Here is a 27,997-nt window from a genome sequence, read left to right on the forward strand (position 1 = left end):
CGGGTATTTAAAATTTTTGATTTCTTAAATATTTTAAGATTTTACAACTATAATATTCATGTCCTGTCCCAGTTGATTTTTTTTTTGTAAGCTTCTCTAGAATCATCCTATCCTTCCTAATCTCTTCCACTTCCATCCTATCCGTCCTCTAGTAGAGTATGCCATGGTGTCAGCTATTCTGATTAACCATTCATAGACTCTCAAGGGTGTCAACGTTGATTACATCAACCTAATTGCCCAGTAGGCATTTGGTTGTCATCATCACACGTCTAGGGGAGCGTGATTCGCACAGTCCTCTCATGACTCTAGGTTTTTGGAGGATAAACGGTGGGCAATACCTCAACCCCTACTAGCGGGACCAGAGTTAATGTTCTTTCATGGAACCTTATTGAGTCTTAATTGTACTGAAGTTTTTGTCATCACGTGACCGTTTTGGTAACAATACTAGTTGCAACGTAAACACTTGTCCATATTTTATAACACGTGCATCCGTATATACTAAGAATTATTAGGCATTAGGATAGAATACTTTACATTAGGACAAGGAGGTTGCGAGACCACCCTCCTTGACCTCGGTACTAGTAAGACCTGCCTAGCAGGTAAAAATAGCAAAAATAACTATACCTATTTGTAAACTTAAAATTGCAAATTATACGTTAAATATGAAAGTATATTTCAAAATTTTTACAATTTTATTATGTATACGGAAATCATATGTCAAAAATACCCCAACTTGTGTCAATTTTGAAGAACTTTAAACCATATTTTGTATATATTTACTTTACTTTAAATCAGATACTCAAAACCATTTTGGAATGATCACATATAAATGTGAATTTTTATGATATGTTATCTGCTTAATTCCACTGGTACGTGGATACCAAGACGGAACATGTCATTCAAATTAATGTTACTGAATTATAGATATCAAAGTAAAGTTTAATATTTGATTAATCTTGCTATAAAATTTAAATCATGGATTCTGATAGGAATTAAGATAGTATAAATTTTGCTTTATTTATGCATATCGATGAGATAGAAATAAAAGAATGATTACAATTTCAATATGAAAGTCAATAACATGAGCAGGACATGATGAAATATGTTGTACTAGAGATAACATGTATAAGCTATACATAAATTGTTTATTTTATGTATATACTGATGCACATGTTATAATATATGGAAAAGTGTTTACGTTGCAGCTAGTATTGTTACCAAAATGGTCACGTGATACAAAAACTTCAGTACAATTAAGACTCAGTAAGGTTCCATGAAAGAACATTAACTCTGGTCCCACTAGGAGCAGTGGAGGTATTGTCCACCATTTATCCTCCAAAAACCTGGAGTCATGGGAGGACTGTGCGAATCACGTTCCCTTAGACGTGTGATGATGATTGCCAGATGCCTACTGGGCAATCAGGTTGATGTAATCAATGCTAACACCCTTGAGAGTCTATGAATGGTTAATCAGTATAGCTGACACCATGGCATACTCTAGTAGAGGACGGATAGGATGGAAGCGGAAGAGATTATGAAAGATAGGATGATTCTAGAGTAGCTTTAAAAAAAAAAAATCAACCGAGACAGGACATGAATATTATATTTGTAAAATCTTAAAATATTTAAGAAATCAAAATTTTTAAATACCCATATAAAATGAAATATACATCAATCACTAATATATTTTAGTATAATCCTAACTTCAAGATGAAATATTTGGAAGGGGGGATATATGTAATGACCCGCCTATAAATAAAATACAAGTATTAGCATACATACGAGCAGGGAAAATTTTAAGAACCCCCGCTAAATTTATAAATATAATAAATGGGCGAATCTCCATGGTATATAGGAAAAATGGAAGGCGATTTTATCAATAATATAATATGTATATATAATTTTTTGGCGAATCTCTCACCAGGCATGGCGAATATTTTACTCAGTTATAAAATCTTATAATATCTTGGCGAGTCTTTCACTAAATAATAAAACTTTGTAAAGTCCTAGTGAATCTTAGCATAGGCTACATGCTGGTTTAATTCCCCCATTTAAATAGGCTACATTCCAGGTGAATACCATGGGTCAATACCATGTGCCATTTTGGTGAATACCATGGGTCAATACCATGTGCCATTTTTATTTTTATTAATTCTAATATTAGGGTTAATAATGGTTTTTTGCATGGTATTAATAACAATCTAGTCCATGGTATTTGTCCCATAGTATTTTGGCCATAGGTTTCACCTAAATATAACCCATTTTTTTAGTGTTCGTAAATATAAGGTGACTTATGGAGTAAATATAAAAAAATGTTTTATTTGTTTACCATACCTCTCGCTTATTTATATTTTTATTAATTTACCATACCTCTTTTACAAATATGGTATTTGGCCCATAGGATTCACTTAAATAAAACCTCTTTCTTGAGCCTTCATAAATAGAACGAGGGTTATGGACTAAATATAAAAAGAGGTTTTATTTATTTACGATACGTCTAGTTTATTTATATTTTTATTTATTTACCATACCTTTTGAGTAAGTATAAAAATACGTTTTATTTATTTACCATACCTCCACTTTACTTATATTTTTATTTGTTTACACCCTTACGTCTAGTTTATTTATATTTTTATTTATTTACCGTACCTTTTGAGTAAGTATAAAAATACGTTTTATTTATTTACCATACCTCCACTTTACTTATATTTTTATTTGTTTACACCCTTACATGTATATAAGGTGACTTTGGAGTAAATATACAAAATGTTTTATTTATTTACCATACCTCTCATTTATTTATATTTTTATTAATTTACCATACCTCTTTTATAAATATGGTATTTGGCCCATAGGATTCACTTAAATAAAACCTATTCTTGAAAATGGGCGAATGGATTCACTTAAATAAAACCTATTCTTGAAAATGGGCGAATGGAAGGTTGTAAGTCCTAATTTCAAGGGCTAAATTTACCTTTTTTACCCTCTCCCTTAAAATAAGGTGGGCTATTTGAGGTGATTTGTAAAAATGTACTATGATACAAAATATTCGCCCACTAAAAATTTAAAACCCCTTAATTTCGCCAAAGGGCGAACATTCGCCCCTAAAATTATCCTTGCATACGAGACCTCCATACGATAGCTACGTATGTATGGACCCGCATGTATCGTACTATATGTAAACTAGTTACTATAGGAGGAGATATAGATTAAGGTAATAAATTAATACCACACCAGAGTATCATATATGATGAGTCCTTAAAACCAACAAAAAATATTAATTTTAAAGTACAGATTAAAATTTACAATTTAAAATTAAGAAAATAATAAAATAATAATATAAATTAATTAAAAAGTATAAATTTAATTAATTCATTAAAAAAAATAAACCTTATTAAATTAAACTATGTATCCAAATAAAGACCAACGAAATAAAATGAGATTTGATTTCATAAAGTACACGTAACCAAATTGTTGACAGGGGGATGAGGAGAAAGCGATGGATGAGGAAATAAAAGAAGAAGGGAAAAACCAGTTAGGGGGGAGGCAGCAGAGTTGAGAATAATTTTGGATACGAGTCTTGATTATACTGATGTTTTTGGGCACGAGGGAAAATAGATTGCTTTAATTGAAAGCTTTCTGAGACTGAGTACCTAGGTTGTACTCAGTTCGGCAGGGAGGTTTTGGCCATTTTAGTAATGCAGCCAGACAAGAATTGTAGCAGAGCAGATAGATTGTCAGCAAAGCAGACAGGTTGGTATTCAATAGATTAATTATTTAAATTCTGTAAAATTCTGTATGTAAGATTCATGTCCTGCTATTATAACATCCATGGATGAATGGGTTCTTACAGTTTGATGCGTTGTTATAATAGTAGAACATGAAATCTTACATACAGAATTCTACAGAATTTAAATAATTAATCTATTGAATACCAACTTGTCTGCTTTGCTGACAATTTGTCTGCTCTGCTGCAATTCTTGTCCAGCTACGTTACTAAAACGACCAAAACCTCCCTGCCAAACTGAGTACAACCTAGGTACTCAGTCTCAAAAAGCTTTCAATTGAAGCAATCTGTTTTCCCCCGTGCCCAAAAATATTAGTATAATCAAGAATCGTATCCAAAATTATTCTCAACTCTGCTGCCTCCCCCCAAACTGGTTTTTCCCTTCTTCTTTTATTTCCTCATCCACTGCTTTCTCCTCATCCCCGTGTCAAAAATTTGGTTACGTGTACTTTATGAAATCAAATCTCATTTGATTTCGTTGATCTTTATTTGGATACATAGTTTAATTTAATAAAGTTTATTTTTTTTAATGAATTAATTAAATTAATTAAATTTATACTTTTTAAATAATTTATATTATTATATTATTATTTTCTTAATTTTAAATTGTAAATTTTAATCTGTACTTTAAAATTAATATTTCCTACTGGTTTTAAGGAATTATCATATATATGATACTATGGTGTGATATTAATTTATTGCCCTAATTTATATCTCCTCCTGTAGTAACTAGTTTACATATAGTGCAATACATGTGGGTCCATGCATACGTAGCTATCCTATGGAGGTCTCGTATGTATGCTAATACTTGTATTTTATTTATAGGCGGGTCATTACATACATCACTCCTTCCAAAAACTTCGTCCCGAAGTTAGGATTATACTAAAATATATTAGTGATTGATGTATATTTCATTTTATATGGGTATTTAAAAATTTTGATTTCCTAAATATTTTAAGATTTTACAACTTAATATTCATGTCCTGTCCCGGTTGATTTTTTTTTATTTTTTTTTATTATAAAAACTACTCTAGAATCATCCTATCCTTCCTAATCTCTTCTGCTTCCATCTTATTCGTCCTCTACTAGAGTATGCCATGGTGTCAGTGATACTCATTAACCATTCATAGACTCTCAAGGGTGTTAGTGTTGATTACATCAACCTGATTGCCCAGTAGCATCTGGCAGTCATCATCACGCGTCTAGGGGAGCGTGATTCGCATAGTCCTCCCATGACTCCAGGTTTTTGGAGGATAAACGGTGGGCAATACCTCCACCCCTCCTAGTGGGACCAGAGTTAATGTTCTTTCATAGAATCTTATTGAGTCTTAATTGTACTGAAGTTTTTGTCATCGCGTGACCATTTTGGTAACAATACTAGCTACAACGTAAACACTTGTCCATTTTTTATAACATGTGCATCAGTATATACATAAAATAAACAATTTCTGTATAGCTTATACATGTTATCTCTAGTACAACATATTTCGTCATGTCCTGCTCATGTTGTCAACTTTCATATTGAAATTGTAATCATTCTTTTATTTCTATCTCATTGATATGCATAAATAAAGCAAAATTTATACTATCTTAATTCCTATCAGAATTCATTATTTAAATTTTATAGCAAGATTAATCAAATATTAAACTTTACTTTGATATCTATAATTCAGTAAGATTAATTTGAATGACATATTCCGTCTTGGTATCCACGTACCAGTGGAATTAAGCAGATAACATATCATAAAAATTCACGTTTATATGTGATCATTCCAAAATGGTTTTGAGTATCTGATTTAAAGTAAAGTAAATATATACAAAATATGGTTTAAAGTTCTTCAAAATTGACACAAGTTGGGGTATTTTTGACATATGATTTCCGTATCTTCCCAAGTAGCCGATCCAGGACTATACTTGTCCCACTAGACCTTAACTTGGTCTACCAGACGATTCCTGAGCTGTCGAACCCTACATTCCAGTATATGTAATGGTTCGACCGATATGATTCCTTCGTCCGATACCTGCAGTTCCTTCCATTGAAGGTTATGAGATTTGTCAGCTATGTAATGCCTTAATACAGATACATGAAATACATTATGAACTTTATGCAAGTGAGGTGGCAGTGCAAGACGATAGGCGACAGGTCCAACTCTTTCCATGACTTTAAATGGTCCAATAAATCGGGGTGACAACTTTGTCCCTTTTTTGAATCGAATAGTGCTTTTATTTGGTTTGATGCGGATGAAAACCTGATCCCCTACTTCATATTTCCTATCAGTTCTGTGATTATCAACATATCTCTTTTGTCTATCTTGTGCTTCTTTTAACTGTTGTCTAATTTGTTTTACCTGCTCCTCCATCTCTTGGATTAATTCTGGCCCTATTATCACCCGATCTTCTAACCTGTCCCAACTTAACGGTGTTCTGCAAGGTCTGCCGTATAATGCTTCAAAAGGAGGAATTCTAATTGAACTATGGTAACTATTATTGTATGCAAATTTGACTAAGGATAAGTACTTTTCCCAGTAAAAATAGCAAAAAAAACTATACCCATTTATAAACTTAAAATTGCAAATTATACGTTAAATATGAAAGTATACTTCAACATTTTTACAATTTTATTATGTATACAGGAAACATTATGTATAATGGAACGTAGGGTTCGATAGATCAGGAATCATCTGGTAGACCAAGTTAAGGTCCAGTGGGACAAGTATAGTCCTGGATCAGCTACATGGGAAGATACGGAAATCATATATCAAAAATACCCCAACTTGTGTCAATTTTGAAGAACCTTAAACCATATTTTGTATATATTTACTTTACTTTAAATCAGATACTCAAAACTATTTTGGAATGATCACATATAAACGTGAATTTTTATGATATGTTATCTGCTTAATTCCATTGGTACATGGATACCAAGATGAAATATGTCATTCAAATTAATCTTACTGAATTATAGATATCAAAGTAAGTTTAATATTTGATTAATCTTGCTATAAAATTTAAATTATGAATTCTGATAGGAATTAAGATAGTATAATTTTATTATTTTTATTATTATTATTATGCATATCAATGAGATAGAAATAAAAGAATGATTACAATTTCAATATGAAAGTTGATAACATTAGCAGCACATGACGAAATATGTTGTATTAGAGATAACATGTATAAGCTATACATAAATTGTTTATTTTATGTATATACTGATTCACATGTTATAATATATGGACAAGTGTTTACGTTGCAGCTAGTATTATTACTAAAATGGTCATGTGATGACAAAAACTTCAGTACAATTAAGACTCAATAAGGTTCCATGAAAGAACATTAACTCTGGTCCCACTAGGAGGGGTGGAGGTATTGCCCACCGTTTATCCTCAAAAAACCTGGAGTCATGGGAGGACTGTGCGAATCACGCTCCCCTAGACATGTGATGATGACTGCTAGATGCCTACTGGGCAATCAGGTTGATGTAATCAACGCTGACACCCTTGAGAGTCTATGAATGGTTAATCAGTATAGCTGACACCATGGCATACTCTAGTAGAGGATGGATAGGATGGAAGCGTAAGAGATTAGGAAGGATAGGATGATTCTAGAGTAGCTTAAAAAAATAAAAAATAAAATCAACTGGGAGAGGACATGAATATTATAGTTGTAAAATCTTAAAATATTTAAGAAATCAAAATTTTTAAATACCCATATAAAATGAAATATACATCAATCACTAATATATTTTAGTATAATCCTAACTTCGGGACGAAGTTTTTGGAAGGGGGGATGTATGTAATGACCCGCCTATAAATAAAATATGAGTATTAGCATACATACGAGACCTCCATACGATAGCCACGTATGCATGGACCCGCATGTATCACACTATATGTAAACTAGTTACTATAGGAGGAGATATAAATTAAGGTAATAAATTAATACCACACCAGAGTATCATATATATGATAAGTCCTTAAAACCAGCAGAAAATATTAATTTAAAAGTACAGATTAAAATTGACAATTTAAAATTAAGAATATAATAAAATAATAATATAAATTAATTAAAAAGTATAAATTTAATCAATTTAATTAATTCATTAAAAAAAAATAAACCTTATTAAATTAAACTATGTGTCCAAATAAAGATCAACGAAATCAAATGAGATTTGATTTCATAAAGTACACGTAACCAAATTGTTGACAGGGGGATGAGGAGAAAGCGGTGGATGAGGAAATAAAAGAAGAAGGAAAAACGAGTTTGGGGGGAGGCAGCAGAGTTGAGAATAATTTTGGATACGAGTCTTGATTATACTGATGTTTTTAGGCACGGGGGAAAATAGATTGCTTCAATTAAAAGTTTTCTAAGACTGAGTACCTAGGTTGTACTCAGTTCGGCAGGGAGGTTTTGGCCGTTTTAGTAACTCATCTAGACAAGAATTGTAGCAGAGCAGACAGATTGTCAACAAAGCAGACAGGTTGGTATTCAATAGATTAATTATTTAAATTTTGTAAAATTCTGTTTGTAAGATTTCATGTTCTTCTATTATAAAATCTGTGAATGAATGGGTTCTTACAGTTTGGTATCAGAATAAAACAGTCTTTTTTGTCCACATAGGCAATATCCATGGCTCTCTAGAATGTAGCCCCTGCATAATTCATTAATCTGAAAGGCATTTTTTTGTACATAAAGGTCCCCCAAGGGGTGCTGAAGGTAGTTTTGTATCTATCATCTTTCTAGACAACTATCTGATTATAGCCTGAAAGTCCATCTATCATTGAAATTCGATGACCTCCTACTACCCTTTGAAGGATATGATCCATTTTAGGTAGGGGATAATTATCCTTGAGCGATAATTTGTTTAAATTTATGAAATTGACACAGAGTCAAATTTCACCATTCTTCTTCCCAATGAGCACTAAGTTAGCCACCCAGTCAGAGTATCTCAAGGGTAAAATAATCTTAGCGTCGAGTAAATTTTTAACCTCTTTTTCAATGGATGAAAACAACAATGGATTAACTTGTCTGAGATTTTACCTTAATGGTTTAACACCTTATTTCAAAGGAATCCTATGCTTAATAATATGTCTATCATGAGTTTTTAGATCTTTGTAGCTCTAGGAAAATACATTAGAATATTCCTTAAAATGGGCTATGCATTGTTTTTTAGCTTCTTCATGAATAGATCTAGATAAATTCACAAATTTAGGATATTATACTGTTCCTACGTTTATTTGCTCAATTTCCATGTTTAAAGGTTTAAGCATAGGGGTCGTTGTGGCATATTTTTGATCGACTATTTTTTCCAAAGGAATACGACCTCTAGGGATGTAATTATTCTTCAGTTGCACAATATCATGTTTATTGATCTTTCCTTTAAGTTTAGAAGAATCAATATTTTCTTAGTCATTAGCCTCATCTCCTTCTATGCAAAGGTCAAAAAAATAATTTATCATTTCAATAAATCTTTTGATCTCTTGATCATCTTCAAAGACCTTCCAATGCTTCACATTATCAAGAATTGAAGTTTGATAGAAAACCTCAGTCTCATATTTTTATTCAGTTTCCTTAGGGGGTAATGAAGGTTACAACTGTCATGACCAGTGCATATGCTAATTGATTTTTATCTTTGGGAATTGTTGTAAAATTAATGGTTGAAAAGAAACTTTTGGTGACATCCCAAACTTGATTTCTATATTCTCTGAGCCTTGGATGCTTGGTTTGGCATTTTTTGGTAACATATTTAATAACCAACTCAGAATCACCAAAAATCACAATTTTTTGAATATTCAATTTACAGGCCACTTCTAATCTTGAGAATAAAGCTTCATATTCAACCACATTATTAGTACTTTCAAAATCGAGCTTAAACAGGAAAGTAACATTTCCTTGGATGGGAGAAATAAAATGAATCTAGCCCCAAATCCGTTTCGAGAAGAAGCGCCATCAACATACATCTTTCAACCGTATTTACATTATTTATAATAGTTTTTGGTTTAACTTTCTTAATGACCAAGGTTTTCTCTTCCTCTAAAGTTGTGAGAACATAATTACAAAGGTTACCATCAAAAGCATATACAGGAAAATTATGAGGATCTTTCTTTGAACTAATGGTGTAAGCCAACCGAGATTCACAATACAATCTTTGGGTTTATCCTTCAAAGACAAAGATAGTGGCATATGATAAGTCAAGTTGTAAATACCTTCCTAATTGATCGCCTTACGATCTAGATAATAATGTTCCATCATTTTGGGCAACGTTAGCTACCACTACATCCATTACAACGCTCTTAACTAGTACCTATGCTAACACAACTACCATGTATTTTATCATCCCAAGGCATTTGAATATCTAAGAGTCAAAAGAATACAAATATTTGTATTCTCGAGTAATATCTAGGCCCAACTTGTCCATTATCTCTTTTTACATCAAATTATGTAATTCCCTTGAGTCTAGCATATAATTATGTAGGGTAAAATTGTGTATTTTCAAACTAATGTAAAAAGGTGGTACTAGATTTCCCTCCTTTTCAATTTGAGGCTGAATGCTAAATTTGGGAGCATCTTCTTGTATTTTGATTGAATCAATAACTAGTATATTGTACGATTTTTCACATTAAATTGATTTATGCATAAATTTATCGATTTCCTACTTATAGGTTGTCATTTTTATAGTTCCCATTAAAGGTACATGAATTTTAACCTTAATTAATTCATTCTATAAATTAAGATTTTGAGGGTTTCTTGGTATGTTTTTATATGGTTCTATTTCTTTAGGATCCTCATTATTATTGTTGATTTATCATCTTTCACTAGTTTTTTTACTTGATCTTGTTTACAATTGGGGTTTTCTACTCTTTTATCATATTTTCTTGGCCTCAGATTGTACTTACGCCAAATCTGGGCTTCTAAATGCTCAGTAAAATGCTTAATATGTGGAGACAAAAACCCTTGATCAAGGTAATTTAAATGTTCCTGATTATAAATTTTGGTTTGTAAATCCAAACTTTGATCCAAACAATTAATTTGAGGATAATCATCTTCATCAGGATTCATTTGCTAACTAGCTACTTCATCATCATATCCTTCTAGAATGTTAGCATTATTCTATAATGGAGGTTGAATAGGAGGCTCATCAACACTTTGACGCCATTGCAAGATTTGCAAGTTAAAGGGTCTTCGATAGTGACCTTGGTTCCTAAAAGGTGCATTAGGGTTGTTATTAAGGGGGTTATAATTATGTTGTTGCAAATTCCTTTGGGGTGCCTGGTTTAGAGGCACTTGGCTAGGATTTCTATTCCCAAATTCTATTTTTTGAATTATGTTTGGCAAATATTTTGTAATCATTGTCATTTCTTCACTTTGTTGGTCTTGTGGACTTTTGGTATTTGAGGCTTCAGGAGTCTTGTTAGTCATTTTTTTTCCTTCTATTTTATCTTCATTATATTTGCGTTATCCGATGGCTATGAGATTACCTTCAATAGTACAATCCTTACTTTGGGCCTTGTTGAAGACTCGAAAAATCGGGTCTACAACAAGGGAGATAACGACCTGGTCCGGACCTTAATGCAACTCCTTTTCCGTTTGGAATAGTGGCTCCAACTGGGGATGATGGACCAGTTTCCCAATCTATTTATGATGTGTGTGCTAATGAGATGATGTTTTTCTTTTTTGGGGTTTTATAGGGTGAATGCTTGTTCTAAATCTAATCTTTATCATATGCAATATATTGTAATCAAAGAAAACATCTAACTTTAAACTATCCCGGGAGTAACATTTACTTATGTGATCTAAAATAATTTACAAAAGAAATTGATAATGAAAATCATTCAATCACAATGAGAATATAATCCTTTTTAAAAATGATTGTTTCATATAAAAATTTAGTTGAAACAATTATGAGAAATATATCGCATAAGAGTCATTCACATATTCAACATAAAGAGTAAGTCATCACCATATAGAAGTGAAATAATGATAACTAAACATTTCAAACTTTCATATATAAATAACTGAAAATGATTTATCGCTTGACACATAAGTAAAAAGTATTAGGAGATAAAAATACAATTTGTAATATGTTCTACTCATGAGCTGCAACAATATAGATCTATCTTCAAAACACTCAACATCCACTAAGAGTACAAAAGTGAATTTCAGTAGCAGATATCAAACTCATATAGAAAATAAATCTCGTTCCATTCATTTTATCAAAATCTCCTGAGTGGGGGGCAAAATGCACATTCTAAAGAATTGTTTTTGATAAAACTCTGGACCCCTCTCTAAATACATGAGAGGCGTTTAAATACTACTCTATGAAATCTAAAAATAAATATTACAAAAATAAATGAGGAGGTTTAAACGACTTGCCTCATTTTAAGAAAAAATAAACTAAAACAAAAATAAACTGTATTTATGATAAATCCTGCATCTGATCTTTCAAATTGCAAATCTCCAGCATTGGTTTCAAGAGCGTCGGTTGGCCGACTTCAGCTTTTAACTGCCCTGCAAATACGGCATTGGCAAGAGATGGCACTATCTTCTCGACAGAAGTTATGAGGCACTTCAGGGTCATCCATTGGTTATGTGGTTTTACCAGGTACTGCCAGTATGTCTCCCAGTTTAACTTGTTTACCTGTTTAATCGCCTCTGCCCTTTCCTCTGCTGTTTTTTTCCACACTGTTTGAAGTTGTTGTGCCTTGGAAGGAAGTCCGGAGTGGTCTCTGCTACCAAATTGGCCTTGTACAGATTTTCATTTATGCATTTAATGACACTATTCGCTGTTGTCGTTACCTCTTCCATTGCCTGTTCCACTTCTTTTAACCGAAAATCCCATTTCGCGAATAAAATCTCTTTGTGTGATTCATCAATTCTGGGCATATCTGCTCTTTTCCCTTCTTCAGATCTCTGCCAGTTTAAGAAGTTTGAGACCTTCTTAAAAATTGAATCGTATTCAAGTTGCAATTCCATTGCGAAATCTCCTGGCATAGTAATTCTTTTTGTTGCAAAAGCTGAGAATTAAGAGCAAGTGCTTCTGTGATGAACTCCCCAATTTTGGGATCGTCTTTATGCAATTCTATCATATCCTGTAATTGCTTTTCTTTACTGACCAAACTGCTTTGATGTGCCAATTGCATTTGCTGGAAGTCTTGCTGGAGTTTTGCTAGTTGTGTTTTTGGTTCTTGATTGATGCTAACTCGTTGTAGCTGTTGTTCCAAAAACAAAATCCTATCCTCTTTCTATTTAAGTAACAATTGGACTTCTGTTGCTTTATCAATAGTTGTTGAAGCATATGCTCCTGCGATTTGTGAGAGCTTAGTTAGATTTTCTGATGGGTCTGTAGTGGGGTCTTTCCAAAGAACACCCAGGGGTTCATCCTCGAGAGCAAGCACAACATCCAATTTTCGTTTCTTTCTTTGCCTTCTAACGACAGATTTATGTTGAGGGCTATAAAACAAATCTAGAGGAGGAATTTCCTCTATCCTTAGTACAATCTAGGAAGAAGGGGCAACAGGAATGTGCTCCGTTTCTTGAGTATTGACAGCCCTTTCTATTACCATCTTCGTAGTCGTCTCTTTTGCATTTGTTGGAGGCTCTGGAGTTTGTTCCTTTGTGGTCAGAATCTTATTAAAATTTTCCCATTCCCCTTCTATATCAATTACAAGTGGCTTTGTTGGCTTTGTAATAGGAGTGGGAACTTCAGCTTGTTTTGGGGACAAAACCTGCTAATCAGGCTTTTCTGTAGATTGAGCTGTGTCTTTAATTGATTACTCACTTCTGTTGTGTTCACTCTTGGACTAATCACTGAACTTTTCAGTTGATTCTTTTTTAGAACTTATTTTAGACTTCTCTTTTGAACCCTCACTTATGCTAACACTAGAAGTAGGCTCCCTTATTGGTTCGATGAGCAATTGGTCCAATGGGACCTTTGACAACCTTTGCTTTATGTAATTGTCAATTTTTTTGAGATTTTCTTGGTCAAACTGAATTTGTTTTGTATGTTGGACCTCTCTGAAGGTGTTTTTCTACAGAAAAACATCGTCGAAGGGATCTTCTTCATGAGAAAATACCTTTATTTTAACCAATGTGGTAAAATTACATACAACCCCAAAAGGATCATATTGCCTCCCTTGCAACTTTGGTAGTTGTAAATATAGTACATTATCCACTTCTTTGAAAGCATGACCTAATTCATGCAATGCAAATGCTCTGCATACTACAGGAAATTGGGGCCAAATGGAGTTCTTGGAATCTTTCAGAACCTTGCTCATTCACCCCACGCCGCAAGTCTGATAGGCTATCTCCCTATCCATCAGTTTGTTGGGGACGTAAAAAGGTAGCACATGAGGTGAAGCAATGCTGCCAAACACTCTGATACACGTGAACAATTCTTCCCCAAACTACCTTTCCACTGAGAGAATATCGACTTCAGCTTTTTGGGAAACCTTGTGGCATCTCTATTGTAGAGCATTTTAAAAATCGGGAGCATAACTCCGTGACAAATTTTAAAGAAATGTGGGATGAAATTGGATTCCCACAATACTTTGTGATAAACCTGAATGGGAAGTGGATTTTGTACCGTCGACCTCCAACACATAATAGGAAAATCAGAAACAAAACATATTTTAGACTTCTCTTTTGAACCCTCACTTATGCTAACACTGGGAGTAGGCTCCCTTATTGGTTCAATGAGCAATTGGTCCAATGGGACCTTTGACAACCTCTGCTTTCTGTAATTGTCAAATTTTTTGAGATTTTCTTGGTCAAACTAAATTTGTTTTGTATGTTGGACCTCTTTGAAGGTGTTTTTCTGCAGAAAAACATCGACGAAGGGATCTTCTTCATGAGAAAATACTTTTATTTTAACCAATGTGGTAAAATTACATACAACCCCAAAAGGATCATATTGCCTCCTCGGGAACTTTGGTAGTTGTAAACATAGTACAATATCCACTTCTTTGAAAGCATGACCTAAGTCATGCAATGCAAATGCTCCACATACTACAGGAAATTTGGGCCAAATGGCCTTCTTGGAATCTTTTAGAACCTTGCTCATTTGCCCCACGCCGCAAGTCTGATAGGCTATCTCCCTAGCCATCAGTTTGTCGGGGACGTAAAAAGGTAGCACATGGGGTGAAGCAATGCTGCGAAACACTCTGATACACGTGAACAATTCTTCCCCAAACCACCTTGCCAATGAGAGAATATCGACTTCAGCTTTTGGGGAAAACCTTGTGGCATCTCGGTTGTAGAGCATTTTAAAAATTGGGAGCATAACTCTGTGACAAATTTTAAAGAAATGTGGGAAGAAATTGGATTCCCACAATACTTTTTGATAAATCTGAATGGGAAGTGGATTTTGTACCATCAACCTCCAACCCATAATAGGAAAATCAGAAACAAAACATATAGTGTCCATAATATAGGTGCTCAAAAAGAATGGAGGGTAAACCCTCGTGGTAAAGCTTCTTTTAGTTCTATATCCCAAAATTGCAGTGGCCAAATTGTCCAACAGGATTTGGGCCCAATTCATTATTGTGGCATTTGTAGCCGCATCCAATAAAGGTAACCATTTTTATGAAAAGGTTTTAATGTCTGGTTTCCCAAACAATCTACATAACATTGCAGTGGAAAAACAGTAAGGAGAACAAAGAGAGCCAGTGGCGTACATATCGTTTTTATCCTTTTTTAGTCTTTCCTCATTGTTTGACCAGTGCTTTGTGCATTCTGTCAAGTATTCGTTCTGTTTGGCGAACTTCTCGACGAATTGCTTGTTGTAGATGGCCTGGGGTTTTGGTAAGTGGTACATACACCTCAAATTTCTTAGAGTAAATGACTCAATGACTTGTTGGCTGGTCGTCTTGAATTCTATGTTGAATACGTTTGCGTCATCTATAATCCATTTCACCATGTCAGTGTATGGAAGTATCTTCGGCCTCACAGCAATGCGATGTAGAAACGAGCATGCAAGTTCAGTTAGAGATGCTTCATAGGAGCCGCGTCCATCCACTGTAACTGTAACCTCCATAATTCTTGGCTTTTCATCCTCCAACAACTGATACATAGCTTCCCACGTAGATATCCCTGTGTCCCGATTACAGGTAGTGTCTGTGAATAATGGGGCCATTTCTGTATTCTTAGACATAGGAGCCTTGCCTTTCTTCCCCATTTCTTCGTGTATTACGTTCCGTGTGTTCCCTTGAGAATTACAAGTAGAGAGCCAAAATATGATAAGATGATAGTGAATATAGGAATAATCAATAGAAAGATGAAAATAAGGTGACAGGAGATCTTTAATTCTAAATCATATCAAAAGATATCAACTTGCGTCAAATGGTCCTTTACACTGATTCGAATCGTTTTTAATAAATGATCAGTAATGGAACTTTATGCTAAACTTTAATGTTCATAACTTTGCATCAAACGTCGGAAAGTACTGTCCTAGAACTCTGAGCCCTTTGAATTGCGATAAAAGCGATTTTGTGATTTGCTTCGCAATATCGTAGATCACTATATCGCAAAACATGCTTTTGTTAAAAACCATCGTTACGTTGAGCTGCTGCGATATGCGATTTGCGAGGCGCTATCTCATTTTTCAATATTTGGTTATGTTACATAAAGTAACGCCGCGGTATTGGAATTTGCGATGCAATGAGGTTGTAAGCTTTGTGATCTCGCATTCTCGCGGATCGCATTTTTGAGGAGTTACCTTTATAAGGGATGTCCGCTGTAACCTTTTGCGATGCGAGAATAATCTTTTATAAAGCGGGTTTTTTCATGGTTTGCTTATATATTTTAGACTTTCTGTTATAAAGTTTTTCCTTGGGTCTTATGGTCATGTAATGCCTTTCATAAGGAAACTCGTAGTTTGTGAAGTTTTGTGTGCTTGGAGTATGAGAAGGTAAATTTCCATATTTTAGCAAGTCCTACTTTGACATCTTGATTTATTCTAAAAACAAAAAGGCAACATTAAATGCTAAGATTTGATTTTTTGGAAGGGTCCCCATTTATTAATGTTATTACTAGCACTAATAAAAAGGGGGGTTGTTGATGGTCACAACAATTGGCGATTCACATGAAAGAACCAGTTATCTCTGATGGTTTTTTGAATTTTCTAAAACTTCCAAAATAGAAATGGTTTTGAAAATGAAACTTCATTGTAGATATATAAGGTAAATAGTGCTATTTATTAATAACAATCTTCTTGTTCTAACTATCTTTATTCTGATTATCTTCTTCCCAGAGTTAGTCATTTTACTCACATCAGTCATTACTTGGTTATAAAAATAAAAATAAAGACATCTCTTTAGATCGGTTTAGGTGTACTCATTTGTCGTAGGTAGAGCCTCTGTTGCCAGCAGGCGTTCATAGCCTCGACAGGGTTACCTGTTACCCAACAATGATCCAGTGTCCCACTCGAGAAGCATGCAATTTTCAAAGATAAATCCTCATATACACTTATTGCTTTTTCCTTTCTTATTTCTCTTTTAATTCTTAAAGAACAATGTCTTGGTTTGGTGGCCAAAATTGACAGTGCCATTCACTTGATTTATAACTTAATTGAACAAGTTGGATCGTGATGAGACCCCTTGTCTTTTGATTGCAACAATCTCGAGTTATTACCCTATTTTGATATGCAGTATGGCAATGTCAGTTAGTTATAATCTTTATGATCATGATAAGCTGGCTCTTGATGAGACCTTTTATTCTTTAAGTTTAAAGTGCATAGTTGGATTACCCTTTGAATCTCACAATTTCGTAATGTGGGGAGGAAGTCATTGGTTCCTTAAGAATTCTTCTCGACGACAATTGTAGAGTTTAAAAATAGCTTTTCCGCAGAGAATATTTGTTTTGTTAATGATACTTTTTATGATTGATATAAGGAAAATTTCTTCCTGAGGTTGATTCTAACCAAAATTTGTATAGTTGAAACAAAAAAACAGGAAAAATTTTCAGAATGATAGCACTTGAACCTATGTTTCACAAATGGAGATTAATTTTCCTAATCACTCCCACTTATACAAGCTAAAAAAACAAAATTGACATGAGACACTATTCTTTTCATGGAAACCAAAAAGTGAACATTCTCAACCTGTTTTATTAACAAAAGAAAACTAAACTAGACTATAATCTACAGAAAATAGAAGAGATCATCTTTTATAGGAAATATTTTTTAGGATCTGTCCATTAACAGGTAAAGACTCTCTTTTCCCTGCTAAATCTTGTAACATGAAAGTTGATGGACCAATGAGTTCGACAATCTGGAATGGTCCAAGCCACATCCGTTGGAATTTAGTATGCTTGCCTTTCTCTTCATGGGCTTTATCCCATTTTAATACTAAGTCTCCAAGCTGAAAATATTTTCTAGATACCAAGTTTGAATCAAAAGAAGCTTTTACTAATTGTTGATGATGCACGTGGGTAATTCTGGCCTTTTCTCGTTCCTCTTCAAGCTTAAGGATCTGCAATTGTCTTAATTGCAAGGATGAGGAAGGGGTTTCTTCAATGAATTGAACTAAGGCTAAAGAAGGAATAACTAGATTTGTTGGTAGGACCACTTCTTTCCCATAAACTAAATTAAAAGGAGAAGTGCCAATAGAATTTTTCTGAGTTATTCGATCTGCCCAAAGAGCATACATTAAAGACTTATGCCAATTTCTATGATTTTGATCAATAGTCCGTTTAATGATTCTAATAAGGTTTTTGTTTGTTGATTCAGCCAACCCATTTCCTTGCGGATAATAATTAGCAGAATATTTAAGTTTAAAACCTCTTTTGAGCGCAAATTCAGTCATAGCATTACCTGAAAAATATGATGCATTATCAAACATTAAAGCAGAAGGTAAGCCAAACCTGGTGATTATGAATTGATCTATAAATTCGATGATACTCTCAGAGTTGGTTGTCTTGAGTGGAACTGCTTCTACCCATTTGGTAAAGTAATCAGTAGCTATAAGGATGTATTTATGATGTTTGGAAGAGTGAGGAACGATCTCACCTATTATATCTAATCCCCATTGTTCAAATGGTTGATCGATGTTGACCGGTTGTAATGGCAATGATGGCTTCCTCTGTCTTCCAGCAGCAGTTTGACAAATCTGACATCTTCTTACATAGCTATGTGCATCCTTAAATAAAGTTGGCCAGTAGTAGCCTGCGCGCAGGATTTTATGTGCTGTCACATCTCCTGCGTAGTGTCCGCCTGCTGGTCCGTCATGAAGTTCCTGCAATACTTTTTTTGCTTCAGATTTCTCAAGGCATCTAAGGAGAACAGAATCATAATTCATCCTAAAGAGTACATCATTTACAATTTGATATTGTTTAGCTTTTAGCCTTAGGGCTCTTTTCTTTGTATGATTCAAATGTGGAGGAGCATATCCGTTTTTTAAGTAGAACATGATATCAGCATACCTTGATTCAGAGTCGTTTAGGCTTACCTGATACACTTGTACTTCACTGTCTGGAGATTGCGTTTCTGATATGTGCGATGCTCCAGCCAACATCCTGCAAAAACCTTGACCTTTTACAATATTTGCTGCTTTAATTTCAGAATCATATTCTTGTAGGGCTGTGACCCAATTTGCCCTCTTTTCACCAACCTCCTTTTGTACCAACATATTTCTTACCGCTGGAAATGGCACTATTATTCTGGTATGAGTCTTGAGAAGGAAGGGTCTGAAGTGTTTGATTTCTTTGAAAACAACATAAGCTTGTTTCTCAACATCGGAGTAATTTAATTAAGCTCCTTGCAAGTTTGAACTGAAGAAGGCAATTGGGGCTTCAGCTTTATCTTGATTTGCTTGTGTAAGTATGGCAGCGTATGATTTCTCAGAGGCGAATGTATATAAAGTGAAAGGATCGGAAAAGTTTGGAGTCGCTAGAGATGGGGCATTAATAATCACTTGTTTTATCAGGCCAAACACTTCATGTTCTGCATGACCCAATTTGAAGGGAGAGTTTTTCTTTATCATGGCTTGGAGAGGTGACACGATTCGTGAGAAGTTAGGGATGAATATTTTAACAAAATTGATCTAACCAAGGAAAGACTGCATTGCTTTTTTGTTATGGGGTAAAGATATCTCAGAAATTTCCTTAATCCTATCTGGGTCAATATGGATTCCAGATTTAGACACTATGAATCCAAGAAGCTTTCCTTCACTTAATGCAAAAAAATATTTTTTTGGATTAAGTGAGATTCCATATTTTTTACATTGTTGGAAGATCTGTTTTAAGTCTCTGAGGTGATTACTGTGTTTTTTAGAATACACTATTATGTCATCTAAGTAAATCACCACTGACCTATTCACTAATCCTTTAAACGCAATGTTCATGGCCCTTTGAAACATGGCACCGGCATTAATTAACCCAAATGGCATCTTTTGATATGCGTAAGTGCCCCATTTCGTTCTAAATGTAGTTTTCAATTGATCATCTGGGTGGACCAAGATTTGATTATACCCTGAGAAGCCATCTAAAAAGGACATCAGTTCAGACCCTGAGACCGATTGTAATATCTGTTGCATAGGGGGAAGTTGAAAATTATCCTTTTGGCAAGCTTTATTGAGATTTCAAAAGTCATTACAAATCCGGATATATCCGTTTTTCTTTCTGACTGGGACCAGGATGGAGACCCATCTAGAATGCCTAACAGGAAAAATAATCTTGGCTTTCAAAAATTTGTTCAACTCAGACTTAATATGGTTTTCCAAATTAGTATGGATTTTCCTCAATTTCTGCTGGACAGGCTTTTCATCAGAGATAATCGGGATTGTATGTTGTATAATCGAAGTGTTGTAAGTTTTAAGATCATCGTAATTCCATGCAAAGACACTCTTGTATTGTTTCAACAGTCGAATGAAAGCTGATTTTTCCTCAGATGTTAGACCAAGACCAAGGTTGATGTTTTGCGGTTTTATTTCAGTCCCTAGATTGACTAATTCATATCTCAGAGTTGAACTCTAAAGTTTTGAATTGGTGGACCATTTGAATCTGTCCCTTAGGTCGTATACGTCCTCTAACTTGACTATGGATTTGGGTATAGCATTATTGCTATTTCCTCATTCCAGCTACTTGTCGTGTTGGTCTTCATCAATCATATGGTTATTGTAAGAGCCTTCTGAAGACAGAAAACTCACAATATCAGGGTCATTGTTGAAAAATCTCCAATTGGTAATGTTATCAGGAATGGAGGGTGTAAATATTAATTCAATCGAGAATCTATTTGGGCTATAGTCCTTTGATGGAATAAGCTTGGAAGCTACATTAGCAAGGGGATCAGCACTATCATTTTGGAGCCTTGGAATGGATGAAATATTAAATGCTATAAAGTGTGAAATCAGGTCCTGTACTAACGATTGATAGTGCTTCAAGTGTCCTGACAGACAATGTATAGTATTTCTTACCTGTTTGATAACAATCTCAGAGTCTCCAAATACTTGCAGGTATTTGATATTAAGCCTGATTGCCTTGTATAACCCTTGAACTAACGCTTCATATTCAACAGTATTGTTCGTGCAATCGAACTCGAGTCTACATGTTAGCATGGTTTTCTCTCCTTTTGGGCTGACTAATATACAACCTGCTCCTGCTCCATCATTAAACATAGAACCATCAAAAATAATTTCCAAAACAAAGTTTTATTTACAGGTCTATCTACAAAATCAATGCATCTAGAAGTGTTCATTTGAGAGAAATTTTCTATATGAGATAAAACGAAATTTTCTAAAAAAGGTGAAGTATGAGCGTTGAAATTCCTTAAGAACGAATAACCAGAATAGTTTCCAATTATGTTGTTGATGTATGCTACAGGCTCGTTTTCTCCTTCTAACTCTGTCACTATATACTTTTGGTGTCTTTCTCGTTCAACCTTGATCTGATTTGGTTTAGTGTTGTAAGGGAGCCACATATGAGACCAGTTGGTCGCAAAGTAACCGTGAAGCTTCTCTGACCAATCCCTACTAAGGATTAGTCCATAAAATTCAGGAATATCTGCGACAAGTATATCAATAACTTGACATACCTTTGGGTTTGATGAAAGCCTTATTGTCACTTGATTAAGTTCACTGATAACCTCTACTTGAGACCGATCTAGCTGTACTATTCGTACTACACATTTCTGAGGTTGGACATTTAACTTTGCGCAAACTGTCTTAGGCAAAATACTAGATGAGGCACCAGAATCTACCAGGCAGTTATGAAATTTTTTATTGAAAACTTCAAAGGTAAGGAGAAATGGCGAAGTATGGGATTTTGACCTTCCTCTAATCAAAGAAATGTCATTTGGATTGACTTTATTTGAAATTCCAGTCGGAGGTCTTCCCATTTCATGAGTAGCTTATGAAATTACAGCAGCAAGTAGAGGCGTAATAGGTACTGCATTCATCTCTTTCAAGAGCAATTTTTGTTGATGCTTTAATTCACTGAGCTCATGAAAAGTAATATTAGCTCTAGTTTTCTTCATGTCTTCAACAATGTTATACTCCATTTCATTAGAGATGATAAGCGTTTTAGATGCAGTTGTTGAATCATATTGGACTGGGTTTGTCTGAGTAGCCTTTGGTGAGGATTTCTTACCTGTGATTTTATCCTTAGGAGTCGGGCTTGGGGTTTTCTGTTTAGAACTGGATTGTAGAGGATCAAGCTGATTTCTACTTCTTGTAGCAACAGGTAATACATCTTGATCTTCTTCATCTAGAAGATGAAGTCCCACATTCCTTGTAGTTCCATGACTTCATCATCATTGGTTTGTTCCTCATTCGAAACTTCTTCTTCTTCCCCTTCCGATTCTACGTTTGTTATAGCATTTGGTGGTTTAGGATCAGTTGAAGGATTTCTCCTAAAGGGTTTAAAAGGTTTCTTGGAAGAGGTTTCAACTACTTGTTTCGTTGGACATGGTTTTCAGAACTTTTTGTAACCCTTCCAGGTGGAATGGGTCCTTTAATTGTTTTTTCTTAGGATCATCTCTAAAAGAAACTTTTTTAGACTTTCTTTCATCTACAACGTTTTTCTTTTCTACGGCTAGGATACGTTTCTCTATAGATATTGCCTCTTTCATGTTTTTAGCTAACGTTGGCTTGGCAGCTCTATCTAAAAAGATGGCTGAATTTGAAGGCAAAGCGGAAATATACCATTCATTTTGGACTTCATTGCTAGGCTTCGACGCTGCTGGTATTTTGTTTAATAATTTATTGAAGCGAGAATTGAAATCCTTAATTGGTTCTCTTGGTTCGGATTTTAAATTGGAGAGGTCATTTATTAAGGTTGTTTTAGATCGATCATCTCCAAATTTTGTTAAAAACTGATCTTGAAAAGTTTCCCAGTTATTAATGGAGCCTAATGGTAACGAAAAATACCATGATCCTGTTACTCCTTGTAAAGTATAGGGGAATAATCGTACAACTACGTCCTCTTCTGTTACTCCATTTAAATTAATAGACAACATGAAATTATTTATGTGCTCTTTGGCTGATAGGCCATTGTCAGGATTGAACTTGGGGAGCCATTTCTCAGGATGAGCTGGTAATTGCGATAAAGGTGCAGGCATTCTTACAGCTCCTGGATTGGCCCATGGCCTTGGTGGTGGATTTCCTGCCATTGTTGGGGTATGAGTAGGAGGAGAAGTGGCAGTAGTTGAAGGTGGCTGGGTAGAGGAGGATGTTGTTCCTGTACTTGTGTGAACCACGATCTGGAGTTGAGGGATGGATGAATGACCTTGTGATGATATAGATGGGATGGTAGATGAAGATGATGATAGAACCTCACTCTGAGATTCTGCTGGTGTTTTCCTAGCTTTATTTCGACTCGGTAAAGGAAACTCAACTGGTGGGATTCCTAACTTTTCCCTTTGTGCTCTAGTCAGTCGTCGAGACGGGTTTAGGTGAGAAGTGACACTACCTTGGGAAAACTCAGATTCTTCTTGAGATAAGTAATTCCATGTAACTTATGAATTAAAGTTTGTAACTCAGGGGGATCTGAAGAAGAATGATCTGGCTTGTTTGGGATTTCAGTAATGTGCTCTGTATTTTTCTTTTCAACTTCTGGTTCAGAGATGGAAGATTTGGAATGCGAACGAGAAGTTGAGGGTGATGGTGAGGGAGTTTTACTCTTAGAATGGCGTGAAGATGTAGATTTACTTGCCATTCACAGTCAGGCCCTCCTTCTAGCGCCAAATATGTTGAAGGCTCGAAAAATCGGGTCTACAACAAGGGGGATAACCACCCGGTCCGGACCTTAATGCAACTCCTTTTCCGTTTGGAATAGTGGCTCCGACTGGGGATGATGGGACCAGTTTCCAAATCTATTTATGATGTGTGTGCTAATGGGATGATGTTTTTCTTTTTTGGGGTTTTATAGGGTGAATTCTTGTTCTAAACCTAATCTATCTTTTAACTTATCATATGCAATCTATTGTAATCAAAGAAAACATCTAACTTTAAACTATCTCGGGAGTAACGTTTACTTATGCGATCTAAAATAATTTCTAAAAGCAATTGATAATGAAAATCATTCAATCACAATGAGAATAGAATCCTTTTTAAAAATTATTGTTTTGTATAAAAAGTTAGTCGAAACAATTATGAGAAATATATCGCATAAGAGCCATTCACATATTCAGCATAAAGAGTAAGTCATCACCATACAGAAGTGCAATAGTGATAACTAAACATTTAAAACTTTCATATCTAAATAACTGAAAATGATTTATTGCTTGACACATAAGTAAAAAGTATTAGGAGATAAAAATACCATTTGTAATATGTTCTACTCATGAGCTACAACAATATAGATTTATCTTCAAAACACTCAACATCCACTAAGAGTACAAAAGTGCATTTCAGTAGCAGATATCAAACTCATATAGAAAATAAATCTTGTTCGATTCATTTTATCAAAACCTCCTCAGTGGGGGGCAAAATGCACGTTCTGAAGAATTGTTTTTGATAAAACTTTGGACCCCTCTCTAAATACATGAGAGGGGTTTAAATACTACTCTATGAAATCTAAAAATAGATATTACAAAAATAGATGAGGAGGTTTAAACGACCTGCCTCATTTTAAGAAAAAATAAACTAAAACAAAAATAAATTGTATTTATGATAAATCCTACATTTGATCTTTAAAATCACAAATCTCTAGCATTGGTTTCAATAGCGTCAGGTGGCCGACTTTAGCTTTTAACTGCCCTGCAAATACGACGTTGGCAAGAGCTGGCACTATCTTCTCGGCAGAAGTTATGAGGCACTTCAGGGTCATCCATTGGCTATGTGGTTTTACTAGGTACTGCCAGTTTAACTTGTTTACATGTTTAATCGCCTCTGCCCTTTACTCTGCTGTTTGTTTCCACACTATTTGAAGTTGTTGTGCCTTTGGTAGGAAGCCCAGAGTGGTCTCTACTACCAAATTGGCCTTGTGCAGATTTTCATTTATGCATTCAATGACACTGTTCACTGCTGCTGCTGTCTCTTCCATTGTTTGTTCCGCTTCTTTTAATCGAGAATCCCATTTCACGAATAAAATCTCTTTGTGCGGTTCATCAATTCTGGGCATATCTACTATTTTCCCTTCTTCAAATCTCTGCCAGTTTAAGAAGTTTGATACCTTCTTAAAAATTGAATCGTATTCAAGTCGCAATTCTACGACTTGATTAGTGATATTATCGCTCGTTTCGCAATGGGAATTCCATTGCGAAATCTTCTGGCATAGTAATTCTTTTTGTTGCAAAAGTTGAGAATTAAGAGCAAGTGCTTCTGTGATGAACTCCCCAATTTTGGGATCGTCTTTATGTAGTTCTATCATATCCTGTAACTGCTTTTCTTTACTAACCAAACTGCTTTGATGTGCCAATTGCATTTGGTGGAAGTATTGTTGGAGTTTTGGTAGCTGTGTTTCTGCTTCTTGATTGATGCTGACTCGCTGTAGCTGCTGTTCCAAAAACAAAATCCTATCCTCTTTCTCTTTAAGTAACAATTGGACTTCTGCTGCTTTATCAATAGTTGCTGAAGCATATTCTCCTGCAATCTGTGAGAGCTTAGTTAGATTTTCCGATGGGTCTGTAGTGGGGTCTTTCCAAAGAACATCCAGGGGTGCGTCCTTGTGATCGAGCACAACATCCAATTTTCATTTCTTTCTTTGCCTTCTGACGACAGCTTTATGTTGAGGGCTATAAAACACATCTAGAGGAGGAATTTCCTCTATCCTTAGTACAATCTTGGACGAAGGGGAAACAAGAATGTGCTCCGTTTCCTGAGTATTGACAGCCCTTTCTATTACCATCTTCGTAGTCGTCTCTTTTGGATTTGTTAGAGGCTTTGGAGTTTGTTCCTATGTGCTCAGAATCTTATTAAAATTTTCCCATTCCACTTCTAGATCAATTACAAGTGGCTTTGTTGGCTTTGTAAGAGGAGTGGGAACTTCAACTTGTTTTTGGGATAAAACCTGCTGATCAGGCTTTTCTCTAGATTGAGCTGTGTCTTTAATTGATTCCTCGCTTCTGCTGTGTTCACTCTTGGACTGATCATTGGACTTTTTAGCTGATTCTTTTTCAGAACTTGTTTTAGACTTCTCTTTTGAACCCTCACTTATGCTAACACTGGGAGTAGGCTCCCTTATTGGTTCGATGAGAAATTGGTCTAATGGGACCTTTGACAACCTCTGCTTTCTGTAATTGTCAATTTTTTTGAGATTTTCTTGGTCAAACTGAATTCGTGTTGTATGTTGGACCTCTCTGAAGGTGTTTTGCTACAGAAAAACATTGTCGAAGGGATCTTCTTCATGAGAAAATACTTTTATTTTAACCAATGTGGTAAAATTACATACAACCCCAAAAGGATCATATTGCCTCCCCGGGAACTTTGGTAGTTGTAAACATAGTACATTATCCACTTCTTTGAAAGCATGACCTAAGTCATGCAATGCAAATGCTCCGCATACTACAGGAAATTGGGGCCAAATGGCGTTCTTGGAATCTTTCAGAACCTTGCTCATTCCCCCCATGCCGCAAGTCTGATAGGATATCTCCCTAGCCATCAGTTTGTCGGGGACGTAAAAAGGTAGCACATGGGGTGAAGCAATGCTACCAAACAATTTGATATACGTGAACAATTCTTCCCCAAACCACCTTGCCACTGAGAGAATATCGACTTCAGCTTCTGGGGAAAACCTTGGGGCATCTCAGTTGTAGAGCATTTTAAAAATCGAGAGCATAAATCTGTGACAAATTTTAAAGAAATGTGGGATGAAATTGGATTCCCACAATACTTTGTGATAAACCTGAATGGGAAGTGGATTTTGTACTGTCCACCTCCAACAAGAAAATCAGAAACAAAACATATAGTGTCCATAATATAGGCACTCAAAAAGAATGGAGGGTAAACCCTCGTGGTAAAGCTTCTCTTAGTTTTGTATCCTAAAATTGCAGTGGCCAAATTATCCGACAAGATTTGGGAACAATTCATTATTGTGGCATTTGTAGCCACATCCACTAAAGGTAACCATTCTGATGAAAACTTGTTAATGTCTGGTTTCCCAAACAATCTACATAACATTGCAGCGACAAAACAGTAAGGAGAACAAAGAGAGCCAGTGGCGTACATACCATTTTTATCCTTTTTTAGTCTTTCCTCATTGTTTTACCAGTGCTTTGTGCATTTTGCCAAGTCTTCATTCTCCTTGGCGAACTTCTTAATGAATTTCTTGTTGTAGCTGGCCTGGGGTTCTGGTAAGTGGTACATATGCCTCAAATTGCTTGGAGTAAATGACCCCATGACTTGCTGGCTGGCCGTCTTGAACTCTCTGTCGGATATGTCTGCATCATATATAATCCATTTCACCATGTTAGTGTATGGGAGTATCTTCGGCCTTGCAGCAATGCAATGTAGAAACGAGCATGCAAGTTCTATTAGAGATGCTTTAGAGGAGTCGCGTCCATCCGCTGTAACTGTAACTTCCATAATTATTGGCTTTTCGTCCTCGAACAATTGATACATAGCTTCCCACATAGATATTGTAGAAATTTTGAATAATAAACACTTATTCATAGAGATTATCCCGATTATACACTATTGTGGAATACATGCACAATACATAATCTCCTCTATGTTGATCATCAATTTAGCAGCATTAAAAACAATGAAACATCAATCACATGCACACATTAACACAGCATGTAACCCGGGGAAAGCTTACAACTGAAAACCCCACACTATTTGT

This window comes from Pinus tabuliformis, chromosome 6 (genome assembly GCF_031772625.1).
Source record: "Pinus tabuliformis cultivar Carrire ecotype Pingquan chromosome 6, CPIR1, whole genome shotgun sequence".
In the NCBI taxonomy this organism is placed as follows: Eukaryota; Viridiplantae; Streptophyta; class Pinopsida; order Pinales; family Pinaceae; genus Pinus; species Pinus tabuliformis.